This window comes from Tiliqua scincoides, chromosome 2 (genome assembly GCF_035046505.1).
Source record: "Tiliqua scincoides isolate rTilSci1 chromosome 2, rTilSci1.hap2, whole genome shotgun sequence".
Classification (NCBI taxonomy): domain Eukaryota; kingdom Metazoa; phylum Chordata; class Lepidosauria; order Squamata; family Scincidae; genus Tiliqua; species Tiliqua scincoides.
In genome coordinates, this window is record NC_089822.1 from 95953093 (window position 1) to 95977372 (window position 24280).

Genomic DNA, 24280 nt, shown 5'->3' on the forward strand with positions numbered 1-24280 from the left:
TGAAAGACTCCTGTTGCTCTAATACAGGTCACAAGCCTTGATTGGCACAAAAAATTGTGCCAAAAAATTATTGCCTCGCAGCTTCCTGATTGTGGCTGGCCCAAGAGCTGCTGTGGACAGTGAAGTAGGTCAGTGAAGAAGGAAAGACATTTGGAAACCACTACACTAGATTCTAATCTCAAGTTTCATGCATGACTTCTGAGATGCAGAGGAGGCAGTAATGGCTATCACCCCATATTTGGAAAATAACGCTTTAAAATATAAAATCTAGCAGGTATTCTGATTAAGGCTACAGTCCTAGGCACACTTACATGTGAGTAAGTTCTACTGAACTCAATAGGACTTACTTCTGAGTAGGACTGTACTGTAAGAGTTCTGAAGAACTCCAAAGCTGTGGGACATTTTGGTTGGATCTGATATCAAAGTATTACCAAAAAGTGGCTTCTGGATTTTTTTCTTATGGACCAGCATGGCTGCCTGCCACTTTTATTCTCTTATGAAGCATGTACATAACATGGACTGCCTTGGGCACAATTTTGGTTGTGGATAAGTAAAATCCAAACTAACCCATTTCTGTCCAGCCCACAGATGAGGGTAACCACATATATGTTGGTGCCTGTTGCATATATGCAATGTTGGGCAGAAATGGCTTAAAAGTGAATGGAAAAGAACATTTTCTTTTCTCTGTTTTGAAAAGGTGAACAGGTTTGTTCAATCGCTTAGAACAAAAATCTCTATGTGCATATAATGAGTGAGTTGGCCAGAAATTTTACTGCTTCTGCAATGCAATCACTTTTTCCCCATTATTTGAGATGATTTGCTTCTGAATTAAATGTCTGATTATTAGCACTTTGCTCTGTGCTTTTGTTCCAGTTGAATAAACACCAGGATCAAGATACACAAGTCCCGCTGCACTGGCACTGGTTAGGATTGGGCTGTTAAGGGGCCATCTACTGTCATCTGAATCTCTCCAGCTGCTTCAGTAATCGGTTAAGATCATGTGCTGGATTGTTCTGGATTTCTGAGGCTTAGAAAGGAACTACAGGTCCAGCCTTGTTATACATGGATTTTTTGTACACGGATTTGACTCAACACAAATGGCTCCTGCAAATGAGAAGGGATGTGCTGATCCCTGGAGAAGGGGAAAAATGCACCCCTTTAAAATCACAGTTTTAAAAAGCTGCTTTTTACTGTTGCAGAGAGACAGTCATGCAAGTGATTACAGGTATAACCTAATTATCCACATAATTTTCTATCTGATGAGAAGGGCCCTTTAAATTAAAGGAGAACATTTAATAATGTGATTGAGGGCAGGCAGCTGACAATCCATCAATCATTCTCTCTGCAGGCTGCACTCCTCCCTTCCCCCTGAGCACATGAAAGAAGGCTAAATGGCAGTGATCATCACCTTCTCCATTCTTTCCCCCTCACTGCTGCTTCTGGTGAAGGGAGGGATTGCTGCCTCCTAGTGAAGCCTAAGCACCTGCAGAGATACTGATTGCCTCAGTGTGCATTTCAAAAGGTCAGCAAGGCTGTTTTTAAATCACCAGAACAAAGAGACTTTTTTAAATTGACAATTTTTAAATTGACAAATCACCAGAACAAAGACAATTTTTTAAATTGATTTGTTTTAGTGCATTTTTTGCCATCCAGGTGAGTTCTTGGAACAGAACTCTTGCGATTAATGAGACTCAACCTGTACAAGAAGCAACACCTTTTCAGTTCTCCTACTCTTCTCTCTATGAAGTCCATCAAGGTACTGCTGTCCTCAGAGGCTGAATAAAACAATTCTCAGAGATTTCTAAACTCACCCATCAGCCCTTTGGTTGAAACCAAGACATGCATCTCAATTAACCCCACATTTTGGCCCAAGTGTTGATGCTGAAACTCTCGTCCCAGCAGCCATAATTGATGCGGGTTCCTTGCCATGGAGATTGAATTTAATCTGTTCCGTTTGCTTATTTATAAGGCTCATGAGTCACTTCTCAATAAAACACCCAGAGCTGTGAGCTATAAATGGAAGAATGAAAGCATGCATGCGAGAAACAAAAGAACATGGAAAGGCACCCACATCCAAAAATAAAAACCCCTTTAAAATTAAGCTGAACCCAGCTCTCTTGCAGTACATTTTGAAAAAATGCATAGGGATCAAGTCCGATGGAGTTTACTCATTGGTGAGTTCTGTTGGATGAGGTACTGACAATGCTCAGCTCTTCACTGTCTAGATGGAATAAAGAAGGATAAGTGGAGTCAGCAGCTACAATGAGTGGAAAGAAACATTGTTTCAAAGGTGTACCCTGTGTCAAGGTTTCCGTGGGACATTAAAGGTAAGAACCAGCCTTTTGAATTGGATTCAGAAGTTGAGAGTTGGCCAATGCAAACTAGTGTGTTATGGGCCAACTTTAATCCAACTGGACCAATTTCTCCCAATTGGGCCTTGCACCTAAGGGTCCCCCGTGCTAGGGAAATCTACTCTAGTCTTGTCAAATAAATACAACAGCACATTGCAATGGACACCTAACACCACATTGCAGGTTTTATAGAGAATGGTAACAATTTAAATTTTGTTCTGAATTCTTTAAAAAATCATTAGTGTTTGTTTATACCAGTGTTGCTCAAACTGTGGGTTGGGACCCATTAGGTGGGTCATGAGCCAATTTCTGATGGGTCCCTATTCATTTTAGTATTTTATTTTTAATGTTTTAGACTTGATGCTACCATGGTATGTGACTGCATTTGGGGAAACGTTACAGACTTGTACTTTTAACAAGCTACTATGTATATTCTTTGAACAATGATAGTAAATGGGACTTACTCCTGGGTAAGTGTGGGTAGGATTGCAGCCTAGGGTTGTTAGAAATTTTCCTGCTTGATGACGTCATTTCCAGTCATAACATCATTTCTGGTGGATCCTGACAGATTCTCATTCTAAAAAGTGGGTTGGTGCTAAAAGTTTGAGAACCACTGGTTTATACTGTTTATAAGAACATAAGAACAGCCCCACTGGATCAGGCCATAGGCCCATCTAGTCCAGCTTCCTGTATCTCACAGCGGCCCCACCAAATGCCCCAGGGAGCACACCTGATAACAAGAGACCTGCATCCTGATGCCCTCCCTTGCATCTGGCATAGCCCATTTCTAAAATCAGGACGTTGCACATACACATCATGGCTTGTAACCCGTAATGAATTTTTCCTGCAAAAACTTGTCCAATCCCCTTTTAAAGGCATCCAGGCCAGATGTTGTCACCACATCCTGTGGCAAGGAGTTCCACAGACCAACCACACACTGAGTAAAAAATTAAATTGCATTAAAAATGCAAATTTTCATTAAAAAATGAAAAGTACAACTACTATAAATATTCATGTTTGGAATACAAATGTCTGAGATGCAAATCGTAAATGTCCAACACTGGGATGCATTGGTCTGGGATGCAATGGTCCTGTCACTGAAGATCAGCTTCCAGGATAGCCTGGTGGTGAGCATGGCCTCATGGAGCAAGAGAGAGGCTCTATTTCATATGTGTGGGAATCAGTCAATGGGACCCAACTGTGTTGTTTATCATTATTTTCTTGTGACTTACTTTCCTACAAAGAACATATTCAAGGTGACTTACCAGAATGGATGTGCACAAACAAACTTTTGCCACAAAAGATTACTGATGATGGAACCTTGAAAGCCCAGGTTCCCTGCAGTGATAGTAACTGAAGACATTTGGAAGGAAAGGGAAGGGATCAAGAAATCAGTCTGAACACTGGGGGTGTTAGATTGGAAACCAAGCAGCTGTATGGCGGAGAGAACCAAGATTTAATAAGGTACCACTTGTTCAACTTAATAACTGCTCTCCAGCTCTATTTAGAATTAATTAAACACTTCCCTTCCTGTGTAGGTGGGAGGAAGCCTGATGACAACAACCTCTCCTGTGCATCCCTTTGGCTAAATCTGCTGGTTAGTGAGTTAGCAGATGTAATTCAGGTGGTTTTGTTAACGGACTGAAGACGTGCAGCCCAGGATTTAGTTGGTTGTATTGAATTAGCCAAATGCCCATCAGGATGACAGATGGAATGCGTATGGGGTGGAGAGCTCCCAAGTTGGGTCCGCCCAGTGTCAGAGATGGAGGGGAGGTCTTGCCCTAACTGCGACAGCACCTCCAAGAGCAGCTATTGACTTTTTCCTCATAGGAGTGCATGGTGACCAGTTGCATGGAGCAGATAAAGAATGAGAGCCTTCAGGGACACTGTGGGGTCTACGGCAGTGGTTCCCAAACTTTTTAATACCTGACCCACTTTTTAAAAGGACATTCTATCAGGATCGACCTAGAAATTTATTTATTTATTTATTTATTTATTTATTTATTTATTTATTTATTTATTTGCAAAAAATGATCCACTTCTTTTAATGAGACAGCCCTAATGAACTTGATGAATGCTCTCCTTCCGTTCCCATTTCTCTCCAGAAAATTAATAATACAAAAAAATCTTCTGGTTTTTTTTAATTCTTTATTTGGAAGCATCAACTAACAGCACAATCCTATCTTGCGCTGGAACAGGTAGGCCAGGAGGTCTGTGCTGTATCTAGTACACAATAGGGTGCCAAAGTGGCTGAGCTGGCGGTAAGGGGAAACTCTTTGCCTCACCCCTGGGTAAGCCACTGCAGCCCCTATGGGTCTCCTTGGACTTGTGCCACCTCCTGAGGTGGCATAAGTCCGAGAAAAGCAGAGCGTCTTGAAGCTGCCCCATGCTGCTCAAGTATGGGGGCTAGGATCTGGTATAACACTTGGATCCCAGCCCTGCCTCCTGCTCACTGCCCGCCCACCCCTGGGGCTGCCCTCCGCTTGCCCTCTCTCTGCTCCAGAACACCTTCCTCCCACCTCCTTCCTGCTCTCCCCAGACCTCTGCGTTGGCCGAGCTCGGTTGATGCAACTTACCTGTGGGAAACTGCCATGGAGACTGGATGCAACCTCTGTGCTCAAGCGCACCTCCATGCTTTATGACACGTTTGTGACCCTCCTGGGCCGGCACAAGGGACTTGCGCCTGCCCAAGGGCAACCCAAGATTGTGCCCTAAGACTCTTATCTCTGTACATTTACACTTGCTTGCAAACTTCAGAAGCCAAGCTCTCTGTAGGACCACTAGCTGCTGCTGTTTGCAAGACAATTGCTAATTGCTCTGCACTCAGTTCCTGCTGTTTGTAAAAGAGCCACTGAGCTGTTTTGCAGGACAATTAGCAGCTACCTTGCAAACTCTAGGAGCCGAGCCGTTTGCAGAGTAATTAGCAGCTATCTGATTTTTAAATAGCATCTGAACTTGAGGCAATTAGTTCTTTGTTCTTTCCATCGCCTGGGTTTACGCTGGAAGCTCTGCTCGGCATGACACGACTCACCAAAAATCAGATTGCAACCCACTAGTGGGCTGCAACCCACAGTTTGGGAAACCCTGCTCTATGGTGCTATCTGGTTGCTGAAGGCCATGGAGCAAAGTCCTGCTTTGAGCCACCACCACCCACCCCCCCAACATGGTGGTATGAGCAAAAACCTTTTGGCCAAGAGCAGTGGTCTCCACTCTGTGAGACACAGCTCCGGGGGCAGTGTGGCAAATGCAGGGCATTTGCTGTCTGGCAGGAAGCACCTGATATGATGCTAAAATTGCAGTCTCAGCTCAGCAGGCAGAGCTTTGTGTGTGAGGTTTTCACTGCTGGAAAGGCCTGCTCACCTGCTCTGAGTCTTTCTGCCATTTTCAGGGTCGCCCTATGGTCTCCAACCCAGAAGTAACTGGCAATGATGTCATTGCATCATGCATCACCGCCACTTACTTCCGATTTCTAAAGTGCTTGATCGCCAGCATGGAGGGCATCGTGGCAGAGGTACATTTGGGAAGCACTGGCCAAAAGGATGAATGGGAAGTGGAGCTGCTGCACAAGTCTCTGCGCAAGCCCTCCCTCCCGAACCCTCCCCACTGGCCAATGAGAGTGTCTTGTAGTAGCCTTGCAATGATCCAGGGGGCTCTTGGGGCTGCCCCCAGTTAAAACTAGAGCTGCTGGGTGCAGCAGAGGCACAAAACCCTTATGAGGTTTAGGAACTGGGTTGCAGACCAATCCTAACCAACTTTGCAGTGCTGATGCAGTTGCAATTCAGCCTCAAGGTAAGGGAGCAAATGCTCCCTTATCTTGAGGAGGCTTTTATGACTGCCCCACCACCACAAAATTCAGTGGACACCCCATTGGCACTGCTGCATCAGCACTGCAAAGTTGGTTAGGATTAGGCTGTAAGCTGGGTAGGCCCTTTGAAGGGCATAGTTCCTTGACTGGGGCCCAATCTGGCCTATCCCTGATTGGGGTGAGGGCTAAACCTCCACTTTGCCCCCCCACCTGAATCCGTTGTATGGCAGCACTTGGCTTTTTCTGTGTTACGTCCAGTGAGCACTTCATGCAATAATATTACAGCTGTGTGTGTGTTGCTGAATCCAGCCACCTGCATTAGGAATGCAGTCTGAAGACATGCAGGTACTTCCTCTTGCTTTGTCAAATTTTTTCTGCAGTTTCTGGTCCTACTTTGCAATTTTTGCCAGTCCTGGGAGGGACAAGGAGGCACTGGAACTCCACTCTTGCTGGTTATCTTAATCAGTCAGCTCTCCATTAGTCTGCAGCATTTCCATAAGCAACGACAATGTCCTTATGCTTTCAAGAATATATTCACAACCATAAGAGCGAGAAAGTTTTTTTCCCCCCTGCTTCAAATCAACAGCTGATTTTTTTTTTTCTCAGAAAGTTGAATTCTATACCTGATCTACATTTGGCATTTTTCTGTACTACTGCAGAATGCCTCACCTGCATATTTCCCCCATTATAACAAATGCTAATAATCTAGAACCAGGACTAGGAAGTGATGTTTGTGAAGCAAAATAAATCAATGAACAGTTTTAAACAAAACATTATTTGTTTAGGACAACCTATCCTCTAGGATACTTAACAATTATAGCCACTTTGTCAAGAATCTGGGATTCAGAATTCCCGCACTTTGAAAAGTAAGACAGGTTCATATTCCAATTAGCATAGTTCTCAAGTGATTTCCATGCATGCAGCATACGTAATTTATTTTTTTCCTCTTCCATCAACCTCCCTGATGTATTCTGCCAAAATATTCTTTGGGTGTTTTTTTTTTTTTTTGATCCCTTGCCTTCCCCAATTCATTTGATCATGTATGAGATAAAATGAGTTTTGGAAATGTCCTATAGTGCAGAGTATCGATTCCAAGGAAGAGTTGAAACTAGGTCACCTTTAACATTCTCTTTCTTGCGACAAAGGGGGGGGGGAAAGGTTTCATAAAAGAATGTGGGGGAAAGAACAAGGTGAAGCAAACAAAAAAAAAAGCATATCAAACTGGAGGATGGAAGACCATTAGGGATATAATATATAATTATATATGATCATAATCTGCAAACTTCCAACCTACAGGTCCTACCTACATGGATGTAACAGTTGGTGTTGCAGAGGATTCTGGGATACATTCAAGGGCCTACAATTAGCTCTCATGGGTTTCTGACCAGGCAAGGTGTGCTGTACTGTCACCCCTTGTAAATGAAAACACATCCTGAAAGGCGCTCAACTCTTCCCTGCATTCACACACTGTGGGTGAAGATCATTAGCAATGGGCAAGCTGTTTTTCAGGCTAGCTTGATCTTCTTCACTGAGGAGCCCCTGACAAGCTTCTGAGGAATGTACAAAGTAGTTTTCAAAGAGATGCTGCTTGATATAACGTCTGGAAGCAGGTCTTAGTTTGCCTGGATCTGGGTTCAAATCCTCACTAAGCTATGCAACATCCTGGATGTCCATCAGCAAGCTGCTGTTTCTTATGCTATTCTAATGGTGGGAAGCCCAAGGCAGCACTACATAACAGAGTCACATTCCTTAAAAAGGGAGAAAGCATTCACTGGAGTCTTTTATAATGACTTTGTAAATACACATCTGTACAAATGTATGGTTTAAGCTGGTATTATGGGGCTGTAGAAGCAGGCAGCATTATCTCTAAGCACTATGGAATCAGTACCACGAAATGCCAAAAGCTGCTTCTCAGCCAGAAAAAAGCATCTTTTATTGACTTGCTGGAAGCCAGTGTGGTATAATGGACAGAGAACTGGAACTGGACCAGGTGACCTATATTACTCCTGTACCCCCCAATAAGGACACACACACAATTCTGCTGGTAGAATGGACCACTTTATTAACTATTTAATAACAATGGCAGCAGGGTCATAAACCTATAACTAAATTGTGCAGGTTCAAATGGGGGAAATGGAGCTTCCTGTCTACCTCCTCCACAGGGATGCAGGTGAACCATCAGACTACAGGTTATAGCAGATCGAGGACCTGCCATACTTTTCATTGCCATCCTTCAAGGGGCTGGAACACCTGGGCAATGTTGGCCATGTGGGCTGAGACCACATGCTCCACTGCATGCCCCAGAAAGAGGGTCAGCCAGCCCCCCTCAATCCAGCCAGTCTAGAAACATATGCAGGCCTGGCCTCTCCCCTGGCTTGCCACTCTACGATGGACACCAAAATTTCCTTTCCTCCCCCAACCCGCACGACACCTGCCAAAGATGACCCAAAACTACTCCTTTATGGCCTGCTGGTGTGGGCAAAAAAAACCAACAACCAACCTGCCAATTGTAGCTGGTGGCAAAAAATTCCTATCCAGTCACCGGCGAGGCAACCAGCTGTTCTCAGACTGTAGGGTGCGCAGGAGGGGGAACTTCACTGGAGCCCAAGTGGGCTTTCTCAGTTGTGCCTTGTGGCCCGACTCCTTCCACTCTCCCAGCCAATCGGGAAGCAGCCCCATGAAGGTGTTCTGGCCTGTGTGGGGGTGGGACCAAAATCGGTGGCACACAATTGCGCGCCATCGTAATTCTAATCTTTGACCAACCAGGAAGCTTGCTGAACATCCTTAGGCTAGTCACTACGTCTCAACTTAGCCTACCTTACCAGGTTGCTGTGAGGATAAAACAAACCTTTTCTGGAGGAAGAGCAGAATGCAAATGTGATCACAGCTGATGCGTGCTGTAGAGTCGTGAATTTTTAAAAGTCATTCTGACATTCCAAAATACATCATAGATGTTTGCTGTCTTTTGCCTCTTGGGGAAGTACTGTACAACTTGGGGAGAACTGAGAATGTCTGGAGCAAAGCAGTAAAAGAAGGTGATAATTGACAGAAAAGTTTACTTGCTCTTTCAGCTCAGTGCAGGGGTGGTCTTTTGTGGGTGTATTTATTTTTTTGACAGATTGACAGGCATTGCTGACTTAATCAAGTTTCTGACTAACAAGCTCAAATGGCATGATTGACGTCGCTGCCGCTATCTCTTAATAACTCAGCATGACATGTGAGCTGGCGCCTATTGGTGGCGGGTGGAAATGGAAAAGTGTGTGGAGACAGTGATGCATGAAGGGGCAGCTGTCCCGAAAGGTTTTTATCTTGCCTATCCAGCTGATTTTCCTTTTGTGTCCTTTATTGCCAGGGACTTAAATTGCTATTAATCCAGTGCTGGGGTGAGCCATTGCTGCATTCTCTCCTTTCCTATCTCCTGGCACAGATGGGATGGCTGGAGAAAGAGTGGGTACAGATTTTCACTGACCGTCAGTTAGAATGTTGAAGAGGATCTAAATGATGCCTGGGTTGAAATGGCACAAAATAGGGCATTGCCAGGCGTGGAGGAGCTGTTTTGTTTACATGTGAGTCAGGCCATTAGTTCCACTGACTGAGGACTCCAGGATCCCAGGCAGAGGTCTTTCCCATCTCTGCTGCATGAGATCTTTTTATTTATTTTTTAAAATTAATTGCAGTGCCACTTTTCTGATAGGCTTGAGTCTTACAGACTCAAGGCAGTTTTCATAGGCAGGTTGACCATAAACCCCATTTTTTTTTGTTTCAAATGGGGTTTTTACAAGTGTCATTCTATTAGAGAAACTCATAGAACCCTCCATTTCTCCAGATGCTTCCCTTCATCGTGCAGTCGGCATCCTGGCTGCACAGCTTTTGTGCTTCCCAGGCTTCCACAATCTATTGCAAAACACACTTCAAGCTGGTTCTCGGGATGGTCTACATTTCTTGCCAGTTCACAAACCTTTGTCTATAGCCAGTGGCTTCTGGTCAACTTTCCAAGGCTGGGTGATCCTGCTTGCGAAGTAGAGAGTCTGCTCTGCTCCAAGCTGGAGTCCTCATTGGACTAATCAAATGGAGTAATTTTCCAAAAACATGAAGATAACAGCTCAAGCTCAAATCAGAGCCTGTTGTGTCCCTTATGGTGTCATCAGAAGCATGATGGGGGTTGGTTTCTTCTCCAGCCCTTGTGTGGATATCTGTGTGTGACCCTCCACCCACCTGTCAGGTCTTAATCTTAATCTGAATCCAGTGACTTAGTTCAATTTTACAGCCCATCCTTTGTGGGGATGAGGGCAGTATTCTTGAGATCAGTTGTTCATAGCTCTCATTCAGACATACACCCTCCTCCCTGGAACATGTGTGTAGTATGGCCCCAAAGTTGTGTACATTGTGTGTCAGATTACAGTAAATGTTCACAGAGAAACTCCTCAGGGAGTGTGGTGTTTGAGCCACATGGTCTACATCGCACACGTATACAAACGCACACAGTAACGGACCTGCCATTGATTTAATGGGGTGAATGCCCCCAGCTTGGAGCCTTGCGCACCTCTAGGTCCGTGTGGAAGTCTTACTGAGGCTCCCAGTGTGGTCGGAAATTGTGTCATCAGTTTGCTGGAAGCATACTTTAAGAGTGTGGGGAAGCTTCAGATAGCTTCTTCGGTTCATCCTGGAGTTGTGCGAGGCTCCGTAGCGATCTGGTGAGTGGGGGAGAGGATTTGCTTGTGGGGGGCAGTGGCATCTCATGGGGGGGCGGCCATCACAGAGTTTTGCTCCGGGTGCGGGGCTAGGGAAGTCCGCCACTGAACACACACCGGGGGGGGGAGGGGAGGACTGAAAAACTTTTCCTTTGTAAAACCATTTGATCACAATGTTTGTAAAAAAGAATATGTTGCCTCTGCTGATTGACAACCTTAGCAAAATGCATCTTCTGTTTATCCAGCAAGTGAGAAGAGGTAATTGCTTTTCCAAAGTCTCACAAAGGCCTGACTGATGGGGGTTAGGGAATATTGCTATGGTTCAATGGACGATTTATAGCTAGTGTTTATTTGGACCTTGGCCTCACTGGTGAAAAATGCTAACATAAAACCATAATGGAGGAAAAGCTCTTGATTTCATCCCTGCACATGGGGGTGGGGGAAGAGAGGTGCATACAGGATATTCATGTCTAGAGCAGTGGTTCTCACACTCACCAGAAGACCAAGAACTGTTGGTAAGTGCTTGCAGGGGGTGGGGATTGGGAGGGGGGATGTGTCCCAGTGCTGCTGCAGCAATTGTGGTGCATAGGCACCCAGAGGCTTGTCGCCCTACATGGGGAAGTCAGCAAGCCTCAGAGAGAGTCTGGGAGACCTCTGCAGGTCTTCTCCAAGCGGTTTATCACTCTGATCTGCAGGGTTGGTGCGACTTCCAGTGTGACTTCTGGCTCAGGAGTATTGTAACAGTGCTGTCAAGCATTTTTGCGCCACTCTGGGGGGTGATAGGCCAGGGAGATAGGCCAGCGCATGTGTGCTGGCCTCCTTGTGCGGATGCGAGCTCCAGGTCAAGTAAGAATGTGCTGGCCAAGTTCCGCCAGTGCAGGGGTCTGGGGGGGCATGGGGAGGGTGAGTTGAAGGTGGGGAGGAGGCGGGAGGATGGGCGGCAGGCTTTTGCGGGGCAGGTAGGGAGTGGGAGGCGGGACCAGGATCCGGCAGTCATGCCGGATCCAAACCCATTCCCGGGCAGCCTGGGGCAGTTCCAGTCTTGATCGGATTTGTGCTTCCTCTTGAGGTGCTGCAGATCCAAGTAGCCCCATTGGGGCTGCTGCTGCTGTACCCGGGGTAAGGGGAAGTGATTCTTCTTGACCTGGGCTGAGCCGCTTTCGGCCCTAATTCTGCCTTGGATGCAGCGCAGGCCAGCTGGCCTGTCTGCTCCAGAGCAGGTTAGGATTGGGCTGTTAAAGAGGTAAGTCCCTCACTTACCAGAGCTCCCCTTACCACAAGACCTAAAGGGAATTGGGACACTTCCTTTCTGAGTTTTCAGCTCTTGAGTTAGCTCCACCCTCCAGTTAGCTGGCAGTTCACCAGGACTTAAGGCAGGAATGCAAGCAGAATCCACACAGCTCTTTGAAGAGACTGGATTTTTTTACAAGGACAACTTTGGTAGCAATATTTCTCTAGAGTAGTTCAAGAATGCAGTGTTACAGCTCTGCTCTTCTGACTCCATCTTCCCACACAGAATGGTCATGAGCTCATCCGTACATACTCTTTAGGGCTGCTTAATTCCCCTTACATTTAGCCCTGAATTTAGGATGAAAATTCAAACCAGATTGCCCTTGCTGCCTTTTTTCAAGGGTTTTTTTTTTTTTTTTTTTTTTTTTTGGGGGGGGGGGAACCCATAGGTGGACTTTTAGTAATTCTTTAATCTTATTCATAACATCTCTCTCTCTCTCTCAATACGCACATGAACGCGCATGAGCATGGAATGATAAATGGTTCACTCTTTATGATAGGAAAACACAAACTTTTCCTTTTCTTCCTCCCTTCCTCTGTCGGTTGAAAATTTCTGGGTTTGTTAAACCACAGTTTCCTGTGACATCTGAACTGGGAAACCACAAAATTCAGGCACCCCCGGACACCTCCAAGGAGGCTGCTGCGAGCAGGGCTAAATTTGAAAAATGCCCCTGCGATCCCGGCAGTGACATGATACTGTAAATTGCGTTGCTGCCTTCCCTGCCCCTTAAAGTGCCAGGGGCACTTGTTCTTAAGCTGGTAGGTTACGGACCACCAGTTTGAGAACTGTTCTAGAACATACGTTCTTTCTTTTTTCACATCATTTTCATGGGTTTTGTAGGTTTTTGAAGTATTTTGTAGCATTAAAAAAACAACAACTGATCAGCGGGATCAATGCAATGAGCATTTTTTTCAACAGTAGTTTTATCATCCAATCTTCAATCCTTTTCAGAGTGACTGCCTGTCTCCAGCCTAAGCTTCAGAGGCCTCCTTGTTGTCAGCTGCTCCGCTGCGTCACTTTCCTGACTCCTCCAGAGCATGCAGGAACAAAAAGATAAGCATCTTAGGAGGGTGATGGGGGATGGCTGTCTTTGCCAGACCAGTGTTATCACGATCAGTGGGATTCTTCTCTGTGTGTCAGGGGACAATATGCCACAGGAATTCTCTTTGCCTTGTCCATTCCCCATTGAGCAGCAAGAAACCCAGAAGAGAAACATGAACATGGAGGAATCATGTTCTTTTGTCACAGGCCTGAAATCATTTACAATCAGATCTCCGTCTGACACTGCCCACTTCTCTGACAGCTGGAAACTACAGTGGCGAACTGCTGCTTAGGTAATCAGTAGCATTCTTGTCATGGGCGTGAGCGATGTCACTCTGGACAAGATGGGCAAGAAGTCAGTGCTGCCCTGCCTCTGCCTACTCAGAACAGCACATTAAGTTACCAGGATCAGGTATCTAACTGCATCATCCCTGTTCCCAGCTCCCTAGTCTTAGGGATAGGCTGCAGTAATGGGATGGGTTCTTGCCTTTAGTCATGCCATCAAGTCAAAAAGGAGCAGAGGACTGAAGCTGGGACTGTAAAGCAGAGGATTTATTACAAAAAACAGCAATAAAAATTACAGTACCCAGGTGCTTTGGCAGTAAAACATGCTGCCTCTTATTTTTTAATGCATGCAGGGAACACGCACGTGAGCATGTGTATGGAGTGCCGGGTGCAGGGACAGTATGAATCAGCCTTGGGCCGTCAAGTGGGAGTTCCTTGACTGACATAAGTTACTTGAATCCAGGTTGTTCAAGTGAATAGTGTGCAATTTCCATGTAGCGGCGGTGATGGTTAAGAGGAGATATTCAGTGGGAGCGACTAGCTGCCCTACTGCAAAGGGCTGAAGTGATTTCACAGCCATAAGCAGAATAAATTCTTATATGTTCCTCATCCTTGCATAAGGAGGGGGCTGAATAGCTATCTCCAAGTTTACTATGGGCTTTACTTTTGCCTTCCCTGAAAAAGAGATTGTAAATGTGTTGAGGACATAAGAACATAAGAACAGCCCCACTGGATCAGGCCATAGGCCCATCTAGTCCAGCTTCCTGTATCTCACAGCAGCCCCATCAAATGCCCCAGGGAGCACACCAGATAACAAGAGACCTCATCCTGGTGCCCTCCCTTGCATCTGACATAGCCCATTTCTAAAATCAGGGGGTTGCACATACACATCATGGCTGTACCCCGTAATGGATTTTTCCTCCAGAAACTTGTCCAATCCCCTTTTAAAGGCATCCAGGCCAGATGCCGTCGCCACATCCTGTGGCAAGGAGTTCCACAGACCAACCACACGCTGAGTAATGAAATATTTTCTTTTGTCTGTCCTAACTCTCCCAACACTCAATTTTAGTGGATGTCCCCTGGTTCTGGTGTTATGTGAGAGTCTAAAGAGCATCTCTCTATCCACTTTATCCTTCCCATGCATAATTTTGTATGTCTCAATCATGTCCCCCCTCAGGCGTCTCTTCTAGGCTGAAGAGGCCCAAACGCCGTAGCCTTTCCTCATAAGGAAGGTGCCCCAGCCCAGCAATCATCTTAGTTGCCCTCTTTTGCACCTTTTCCATTTCCACTATATCCTTTTTGAGATGCAGCGACCAGAACTGGACACAATACTTCAGGTGTGGCCTTACCATAGATTTGTACGTATTATAGTATACCATAGCATTATAGTATTAGCTGTTTTGTTCTCAATAACTTTTCTAATGATCCCAAGTATAGAATTGGCCTTCTTTACTGCTGCCGCACATTGGGTTGACACTTTCATTGACTTGTCCACCACCACCCCAAGATCTCTCTCCTGATCTGTCACAGACAGCTCAGAACCCATTAGCCTATATGTGAAGTTTTGATTTTTTGCCTCAACGTGCATGACTTTACACTTACATTGAAACGCACCTGCCATTTTGCTGCCCATTCTGCCAGTTTGGAGAGATCCTTCTGGAGCTCCTCACTTCTGGTCTTCACCACTTGGAAAAGTTTGGTGTTGTCTGCAAACTTAGCCACCTCACTGCTCAACCCTGTCTCTAGGTCATTTATGAAGAGGTTGAAGAGCACCGGTCCCAGGACAGATCCTTGGGGCACACTGCTTTTCACCTCTCTCCATTGTGAAAATTGCCCATTGACACCCACTCTCTGTTTCCTGGTCTTCAACCAGTTCTCAATGCAGGAGAGGACCTCTCCTCTAATTCCCTGACTGTGGAGTTTTTTCAGTAGCCTTTGGTGAGGGATCATGTTGAACGCCTTCTGAAAGTCCAGATAGATAATGTCCACGGGTTCTCCCGCATCCACATGCCTGTTGATCTTTTCAAAGAATTCTAAAAGGTTTTTGAGGCAAGACTTACCCTTACAGAAGCCATGCTGATTCTTCCTTAGCAAGGCCTGTTCATCTATGTGTTTTGAGATTCTATCTTTGATGAGGCATTCCACCATCTTACCCGGTATAGATGTTAGGCTGACTGTCCTATAGTTTCCCAGGTCCCCCCTCTTTCCCTTTTTAAAGATTGGCATGACATTTGCTATCCTCCAATCCTCTGGCCCTGTGGCCATTTTGAGGGACAAGTTGCATATTTTAGTCAAGAGATCAGCAACTTCATTCTTCAATTCCTTAATAACTCTTGGGTGGATGCCATCAGGGCCCGGTGACTTATCGATCTTTAATTTATCAATGAGGTCTGAAACATTTTCTCTTTTAACCTCTATCTGACTTAACTCCTTGGTCAGGAGGGTCCGTTCGGGCAGCGGTATCTGGTATCGGTATTGGTATCGGACATGCATGAAACCATCTCAGTAGTGTCAGCATAATTCGGAAGCAACTCAGAACATGCAGCAAATACAAAAAAAATAAATAAATGGGCAGTTCAGTCACTTCTGGAACATGGAATGCATGGTTACCTGCAGGTTTGGCTGATGATGCAGCATCCTAACACTGTAAGGGGTGGATTGTGCAGGAAAATGGGAGATGACTGTAGGCACAGCCTACATCTCTTGATCAGTTCCACACCCAGGTTCACCAACCAAACCTGGAAGTAGCAACACATTTGGTTGGCTGCATAGGATTATCACGCCCATAGCCAGTGCTGGCATCAGATTGCTGGGGGCCCAGAGCAGAGCCCTGAATTGGGCTTTCCATGGTACTTCCACCCAAACTTGGATGGTACAATGGGCAATATTAATTAATTAATTAATTAATTAATTAACAGTATTTATATACCGCTTTTCAACTGAACGTTCACAAAGCGGTTTACAGAGAAAAATCAAATAACTAAATGGCTCCCTGTCCCAAAAGGGCTCACAATCTAAAAAGATGCAAAGGAATACCAGCAGACAGCCACTAGAACAGACAGTGCTGGGGTGAGGTGGGCCAGTTACTCTCCCCCTGCTAAAAAAAGGAGCACCCACTTGAAAAAGTGCCTCTTACCCAATTAGCAGGGGTTACCCTATATCACTCTGGTACTGAGGCTTCAGGGGTTGACTTGACCTGGTGGACTATCTGTTGGGCATGGGACCTGCTCAACATCTGATGACATCCCTGATATACCCAACAAGTAGGCTTAGGCCAGTATGGGTACAATTCTGGTGCTGTGGGATGTAGGCCTGAGCTCAAGGACCTTTCTTTAGGAAACCACTCTCTCTGGACACAGTCTAGTGTGTGTGTGTGTGTGTGTGTGTGTGTGTGTGTGTGTGTGTGTGTGTGTGTGTTTAAGTGTTTATAGCTTATGACAGTGCTTTGGTACCACCATGACACCTCTTCCCAGTAAGCTGTATCTGACTGTGCCTGCTCAGTTAAATTCAGTACTTTCCCAATAAGAAAAAGTTGTCTTGTGTGAGAAAGGGGCTGGTAGTAACTACCATTAATTATGGTCATGTTAGGTAGAAGAAGGAAAATGCATTTCCTATGGAAGGGAAATGGTTGGCAGCCTTCAGTCTCGAAAGACTATGGTATAAGCCTATAGCACCCGGTATTCCCAGGCAGTCTCCCATCCAAGTACTAACCAGGCCTGACCCTGCTTAGCTTCCAAGATCAGACGAGATCAGGCACATGCAGGGTAACAGTTGCTGCACAAGGGAAATGGCCCTTTTGAAACAGGCACTGTCATGACCATCAACCTGCAGAGAAATCTCCCCACTCTTTTATTAGGATAAGTATACAGAAACAAAATTTAAAAAATAAAATGCATAAAAAAGAAAAAAAGGGAAAATACATAAATGAAATACATAAGAGTTACAAAGATTATTATGATTAAGAATATTTATATATTTCTATTATAAGAATATTATTTTTAAGAATAAGCAATCTATATATAAATCTCTAAGAATGCCTTCCAGATGTCCAGAAATATGTCTATCCGTAATTGTTAAGGTTAAAAGGTCCTCTGTCCATCTACAGCTGGAGGGAAGTCATGACCGAAATGTCGGTCTGGTGGTTCACAGGAGAGCTTCGACAGCAGCATTGAGGTCACAGAATCTGTGTGCACCTCCTTCCTCAGCCACTATTGTGACAAGGTAGGTTTTGCTTCGTCAAAAACTGAAAAATGGCCTCTTATTGTAGAGGTGGAAAACTGTAATAGATGAAATATTTATCAGGAAGAAACATTTTGTTCTTATCAGCGTGGTGAGGATATCACCAAAGCAAGAGAAAGAGAGGGGGGAGGGAGTATGATTCAGTATCTGAAACAAATTTGCATAATAGGCAGCTGGGATAAGCAATCCTTCGCTCATCATATTTTAGACTGTTCAAATTTTTCAGATGGATGTTCCTTTTTTTAATCCTTTCTTTCTAAGAGCATCAGGGCAGTAACTGCAGGATAAAAGTGTAGCTAAGTCTCTTCCCCTGCTTACTGAGCAGTTTTAGACCCAACATTTAAAATGAATCTGAATCGGTTCAAGGCATACGGTTTGCATCTTTCTCTATTATCTATGTCAGTCATTTTCCACCACTGTCCTGTGGCACATGGGTGTGCCACAGATGGTCTGCAGGTGTGCCATGGGAATTTGGGGGAGGATAATTTGTTAGTAGGGCCACTGGGGAATGTGAGCCCCTGCTATCAGTGTGGTGTGCCTTGTCAATTGTCAAAAAACTGATGATGTGTCTTGACGATTTTAGTGCCTTGTCAGTGTGCCATGAGTTGAAAAAGATTGAAAATCACTGCTCTATGTTGTATCTTATGTGTTATCCCATACTGGCAAAATGTATCCATCTATTTATAAAGACGCTTCATGCTGACGAGATCGTAGCCAAAATAGGAGTACCATCAAAGAAGATGGAAGCTTCTGGATAGTTGCCAAACTCCAGAAGTTTATAACTCAACAAATCAAGACACTAAGCCCCCTTAGCTAGGAGATTACTGTCTCCTCGCTGTCCCACCCCTTAAAGGGGCAGAGGCCAGGGCCTTCAGGCTGGGGCGTCGCAACGCCCCAGTGAAAAGCCCTGGATTAGGGTTAGAAAAATGCAGCATTTTGTTGCAGGTCCCTTTATCCTACCTGTTCTTCAAGTGTCACTGAGCAGAGGCATTACTAGGGTTTGCATCACCCACTACAAGATATCATTGTGTCATCCCCATGATGGACAAAATAAATTACAATATAATACACACAACCTAAATGCAGTGGCATCACTAGGGTTAACTTTATTAATTTATCTATTTTAATATATAACAGTGCAGGTCACCCAACAAATCACTAACCAAAAAACCAGTGGCCCTAGTATTGACTCTGATACATGGAAATGAGAGCTGACTTATACTAACACCTTGCAGGTTCCCTTCTGTATCATAATAAAACCTCATTGGCTCTCAGAACAATCATTCTCGTTTGCCAGTTTTGAGTTGAACAAATTCACTTTTTGTGATGTAAGGCAGTCGTGTTTTTGTTTTTGAGTTATTTGGCTGTAACATTTGATAGAATACAGATATTTCAACGTAGTTGGTTTCACTGCATACTGCATGAAATTCCACACCGAATGATATTATTTGAAAATACCAAGATCTCACAGTTTTGGGTACTAGTGGTGCCACCCTTTCAAGTGTGTGACCCAGTGCAGTTCATACCCCCTGAACCCCCCCCCCCCAAAGACAACACTCTCACTGAGCAGTGAAGCCTTCCATCTTATGCATACTTAATTAGGACAAAGTCCTGAACTCAGTGGGACTTAGAAGTAAGCATGCACAGAGTCAGGTTGCATGGACGTTCAGAGGTGTAATCAGGAGGGGCTCTTACAAAGACTATGAGGAGGAATCTGTTTTTTCAACCACCCAAGTACAGAATGTTTCCTGTACAAGAAAATTTGATTTGGATGTCCGGATTGGTCTGCAATATTCGTGTTTACCCATAATGCACTGCTTCATGTGGGTCAATTCTGTTGGTTTATAGGAGTACCTGGGATTGTGAGACATGGATTGGAATGCCAAGAATGAAAGGTCAGCAACGACTGTTGCCAACTGATCAGTAAAGGCTCATTTTGGCTGACTCCTGTGTCTTTTAAGGGCAGCTTCATCTGCAGAAATCAGAAAGCAAGGTTTTTCATAGCATGGCGTTTATGGAGTAACCTGCTGTTCATGACAGAGTTACAGCCTAAGGGCCCAATCCTATCCAATTTTCCAGCACCGGTGCAGCCTCAATACAGCCCCAATGTAAGGGAACAAATGTTCCCATACCTTGAGGAGTCCTCTGTGACTGCCTCCCCACCACAGAATGCAATGCAGGCTCCATTGGTATGGCTGCACCAGCACTGGAAAATTGGATAGGGTTGGGTCCTAGTTCAGTTATTGCTGAGCAGTTGGCTTTTCCGACATTCTCACTGAGCTCAGGTGAACAAATAATTTGGCAAATAGTGGCAGCTTGGTAGTTTCAGTGGTGAGGCTGTAGATGTAATGTACTGTTCCCAAGTACATTATGTAATTGGCATTACATTGGTAATGTAAGATGTAATTGGTATTCCAAGGTATGATTCCACCTAAGAATGTCTCCTGCATCAAGATGTAATTTAAAAGGGGGGGGGGAACCCTGACAGTTTCCTTCATAAAGAAAATGTACAAAATAGGGAGATTCCTCTCTGCAGTGTTTTTCCTTCAGATAGCAATGTAGTGCCTGGTCTGTGTGAACACATGTGCTATGAGGCCTCCATTGCTTGATATAACTTCATTTTTTTTTTTTACGGGGCCTGAAACACTAATGAGGGATTTGGTAGTTGCACCCATATATCTGACCTTTGTCTGGGGAAACTGATCAAATCTTTGTCTGGGGAACAGAGCAAGCCCAGTGGATGTTAGAAGCTGGTGGACCTTTCCTTGCAAGCTAGAGGCTCTTGTTAAGAAATGGTATCACAGAGGCATTCTTTCATGCAGTGCAAGGGGAATCCTTCACTCAGCCCCCGCTTCCCTGTTAGGCAGTCAGTTTGCTCCTCTAGGCTTCTAATGCACAAGCAAAGGCGACTGGGGAAAATAGGGAAGCGGCAACGACAGCCCTGTTTTATAATGAGAATCTCAGCCTTGCTGGTATTTGGGCCTGCTGCCCCCCCACCTGGCACATTTATCGAAATGGCAGATGTAGCTGCCTCTGCCTGATTTGTATTTCTATATAATTGGATGCGGGGGGGAAGTCAGGGTTTAGCTTTAGCAGCATCACACTTTTCCTTCCCTGAAATGTCATTTTGGTTGAGGTTTTCCTACACTTCTGAAACTTTGGATTCAGTGTAACTCTGTATTAAATATCAGTGCACACCCTGGAGACCACAACAGCTAACCGTTAGCAATCCAAAAGAAGAAGACTAGGCTGAGGCTAGAAACTGTGGGGAACTCACGACCGCTGCTGAAAACAGCAGCCCCACCTCTGTCTCTTCCTTTCTTCCCTGTAATCAGGCATGACCCAAGAGGATCTGCTTCCCAACACGGCATGGATGCAGCTGTGCCCCCACCAGTGTAGGCCTGCCCTCCCCAATTCATCACGGAACTTTGCAGAAAGAGCTCAGCTTTATTGCAAACTAATGAGCTTGCACTTTCCTAATGCAAATTTGGAAGGGCTCCGACTTTACGCGCCTGGACAAAAAAGACCTTCCTCACAGCAAAGCTCTGTATGACAGAGGTTTTCAGACTGGGGTGTTGTGACGTCCCAGCCTGTGGGTCCTGGCCTCTTTGCCCTTAAGGGGCGAGGGTAGCCAGCAGGCAGGGAGGAGGCAGCAGTGTGATCCCCAGGGTCATGCCACTCAGGGGGCTGCGGGGGCTTGGCTGTACTTACCACAGCCTCCTGCAGCCTTCCGGGGGTGCAGGGAGCCCTACGAGGTTGTCCACAGGGCTCCCCAAAGCTTCCAAAGTGAAAGTGGGGCGATTGCACCCTGCCTCCGCTAAACCGGAAGCAGAGCACAATCACTCCACTTTCACTGACGGGGCTGCAGGGACTAGGGTTTGTGGAGGCAGAGTGCAGAGTGCAAGCACTCCACTTTCACTTTCCCTAACCTGGGGAGTCCTGCAGAAGCTCGTGCAGGGCTCCCCACACCCCGGGAAGGTTGCTGCAGGGACTGGTGGGTGCACCCCAGTCCCGGCAGCCCCCCTGAGTGGATCGCGTCGCTGCCTTCCCCCTGCCCCTGCTGCCTCCCTGCCCACCCTTGCAAGAACTTACTGCGGGTTTCAAACTCCTGGAGAGTTTGAAAACCACAGTTGTATGAGTTTCTTCATTATAGGCTCATTGAAGCTGACAATTAATATAAGAGGGGGGGAAAAGGATCCCTAGAAATACTGTCTCCACCCCGCGTTTGACTTGTAGTAGGACCGCACCTTTAGTTGGTTAATGAATTAACTAAAGCATTGATTAACAGTGTCAAATTTTAATCGGTGAATGTAAATTAATCAGTGGGGCTGGCAGTTAAGGGGACATTATCTCCTGAGGTTCTTGTGTATCTCTGTAATAGGATATGAGAGGAAAAGCATTCAATACTGGCTTTTCTAATAAAGAGCTGTAGCTCCTGTTTTCCGCTTCAATATTTCAAAAAAAGGCATTTAAATTTAGAAGTTGTGTAATGTGCAAGCTTATTTACATAGCATTTTAATAGATTAATCTTTCACAACTCCAGTGCCTAACCGTAGGATGTAATTTCCCACTCTGTCTCTATCTTAACGCATTAGAAAAGAAAGGAGAGGAATCTGTGTTACAGGAGAACATTTTAGCAGACAGAAAATGCCAAATTGGTTTGATTTTATTGCCAATTTATCTTTCCTTGTGCACAAGGAAAAATACAATTGTGTGTATTTTCCTCATACAAAAAAAAAAAAAGATTGAAAATATGCGCCCCTGCCATGCTGTTGTGAACCATGGTTTCCGCTCTGATACAGAAGGGGGGAAAATGCAAATGTACATAGAGTACCCATTTCCGATCCTCCAAAATGGGTTGAGAAGTACACGTTCTGTTAAGTAACTCAATGCGTGAGACATTCTCTTATGTGTTCCCTTCTGCTCAAAATCTGTCAGGAGAACATATCTGAAAGGAACACATTGCCAAGTACTGTCTTACTAAGTGGTTGGCAAGCTTCAGTCTCGAAAGACTATGGTATAAGCCTACAGCACCCGGTATTCCCAGGCGGTCTCCCATCCAAGTGCTAACCAGGCCTGACCCTGCTTAGCCTCCGAGATCAGATGAGATCGGGCATGTGCAGGGTAACAGTACGCTTCACCATTTCTGCAGAGCTGTCCCCAACTAGCTTTGGGTCCTGTTTGAAAATGTCATATATTGTCTTGTTAGTCTCTTGTTTCTTTCTGCAAAGCAAAACTACCTCCATAAACTCCAGTAGGTGCCTATCAGTCCAATCCTAAGAGCCCAATCCAATGCTTCCCAGTCCTGGTACTCCCTACTCTCTGGGTGCAGTAGAGTGCTTCACAGCATGTTTACAACACCCAGCACTGGCACTAGGTAGGTATAAGATTGGATCCTAAATGTGCCCCTACCGATGCAGCTGCATCAATGGAGCACATGATGTTATCCCGGAGGCCTCCTTCGTTCATTCCCTTATCTCTGCATATTCTCACCATTGTGTTGGATGTCCTGGCTGGCTTCACACTCGTAACATCTCAAAGACGAGCTTAATATTTGAACTGGTGCCATTGGAAAGTTAATCTTTAACATGACATTGATAATATGTTTGTTCCTTTTGTGATATTAAAAACTGCTGCCTATCAAGTGAAATGCCAGCACCATCTGACCGTCTTTTCCATTCGGGCTGAAGTATAAGCTAGTTAGGAAAGATATGCTCAAATCTGCAAGGCTTTAGCAATTGAGATGGCAAGCAAAGAAAACAACAGATGTTGGTGTTTTTTTTTCTACAGTCCCCCTGATTGTTGTCCAAATGCTTTTTCACAGATATGATGATAATTTTGTTTAAGTCTCTACCAAGGACTGTTATGACTTTTTGTCCTGTAGTGCAAACATCCATTATAAGGTGCCAGATTTTCACATTTATTATCTAGCAATGCCATAGTAGCTCATGATCTATCAGGCTGGGGTCCTCCATCCATCTGCCATGCTGTTTTGAAAGATTGCTCTCCTTTTCCGTAGCTGATTGTGAGTGACTTCAACGGAATGGACACTCTCTGGAGATAGAATGGAACGTTCTCAGTATCCTTCAAAATTATGTGATGTTTGCATCTGAAGGCCTCTGAATGCCAAGTTGATGGCAAGATGCGAAGGCTGGAGCAAGGAGCAATCCATGTGGAATTGTTTGTGTCTCATCTGTGGAAAGGGGTAGCAATTTTTCAAAGCCTGGGGATTGTCATGGAAATGTCAGAAGCGAAGAGGAGAGCTTTATGAAAGCAAGGGAGGTGACTTGGAAAGGACGACAAATTAGTACTTTTCTGTTTAAGTACTTTTTCTAGGAGTGTTAATTGGTCCTTTCCCCTCAAATTGCTAAAAATTCACTTTGTAAGCCAGAGGTAGATGTTATAGCAAACACAGTCATGCCACTAAAACATCAGCTCTTCCTCCCTCAGAACATATTATAGAGATATGCAACGTGTGATATGACTACAGCATGTCATGAGTTTCTCCACCTCGGCAAGCAGCAGCAAGTGCAACAAGGGTGAGGAATATTGCAATGAGATGGTGTCATATTCTGTG

At 45.0% G+C, this 24280-nt stretch overlaps 1 pseudogene; it reads right to left on the reverse strand.

Moving 5' to 3' along the window:
• Nucleotides 1–22725: 22725 nt before the first annotated feature.
• LOC136642861 (5S ribosomal RNA) lies at nt 22726–22839 on the reverse strand (annotated as a pseudogene).
• Nucleotides 22840–24280: the final 1441 nt, after the last annotated feature.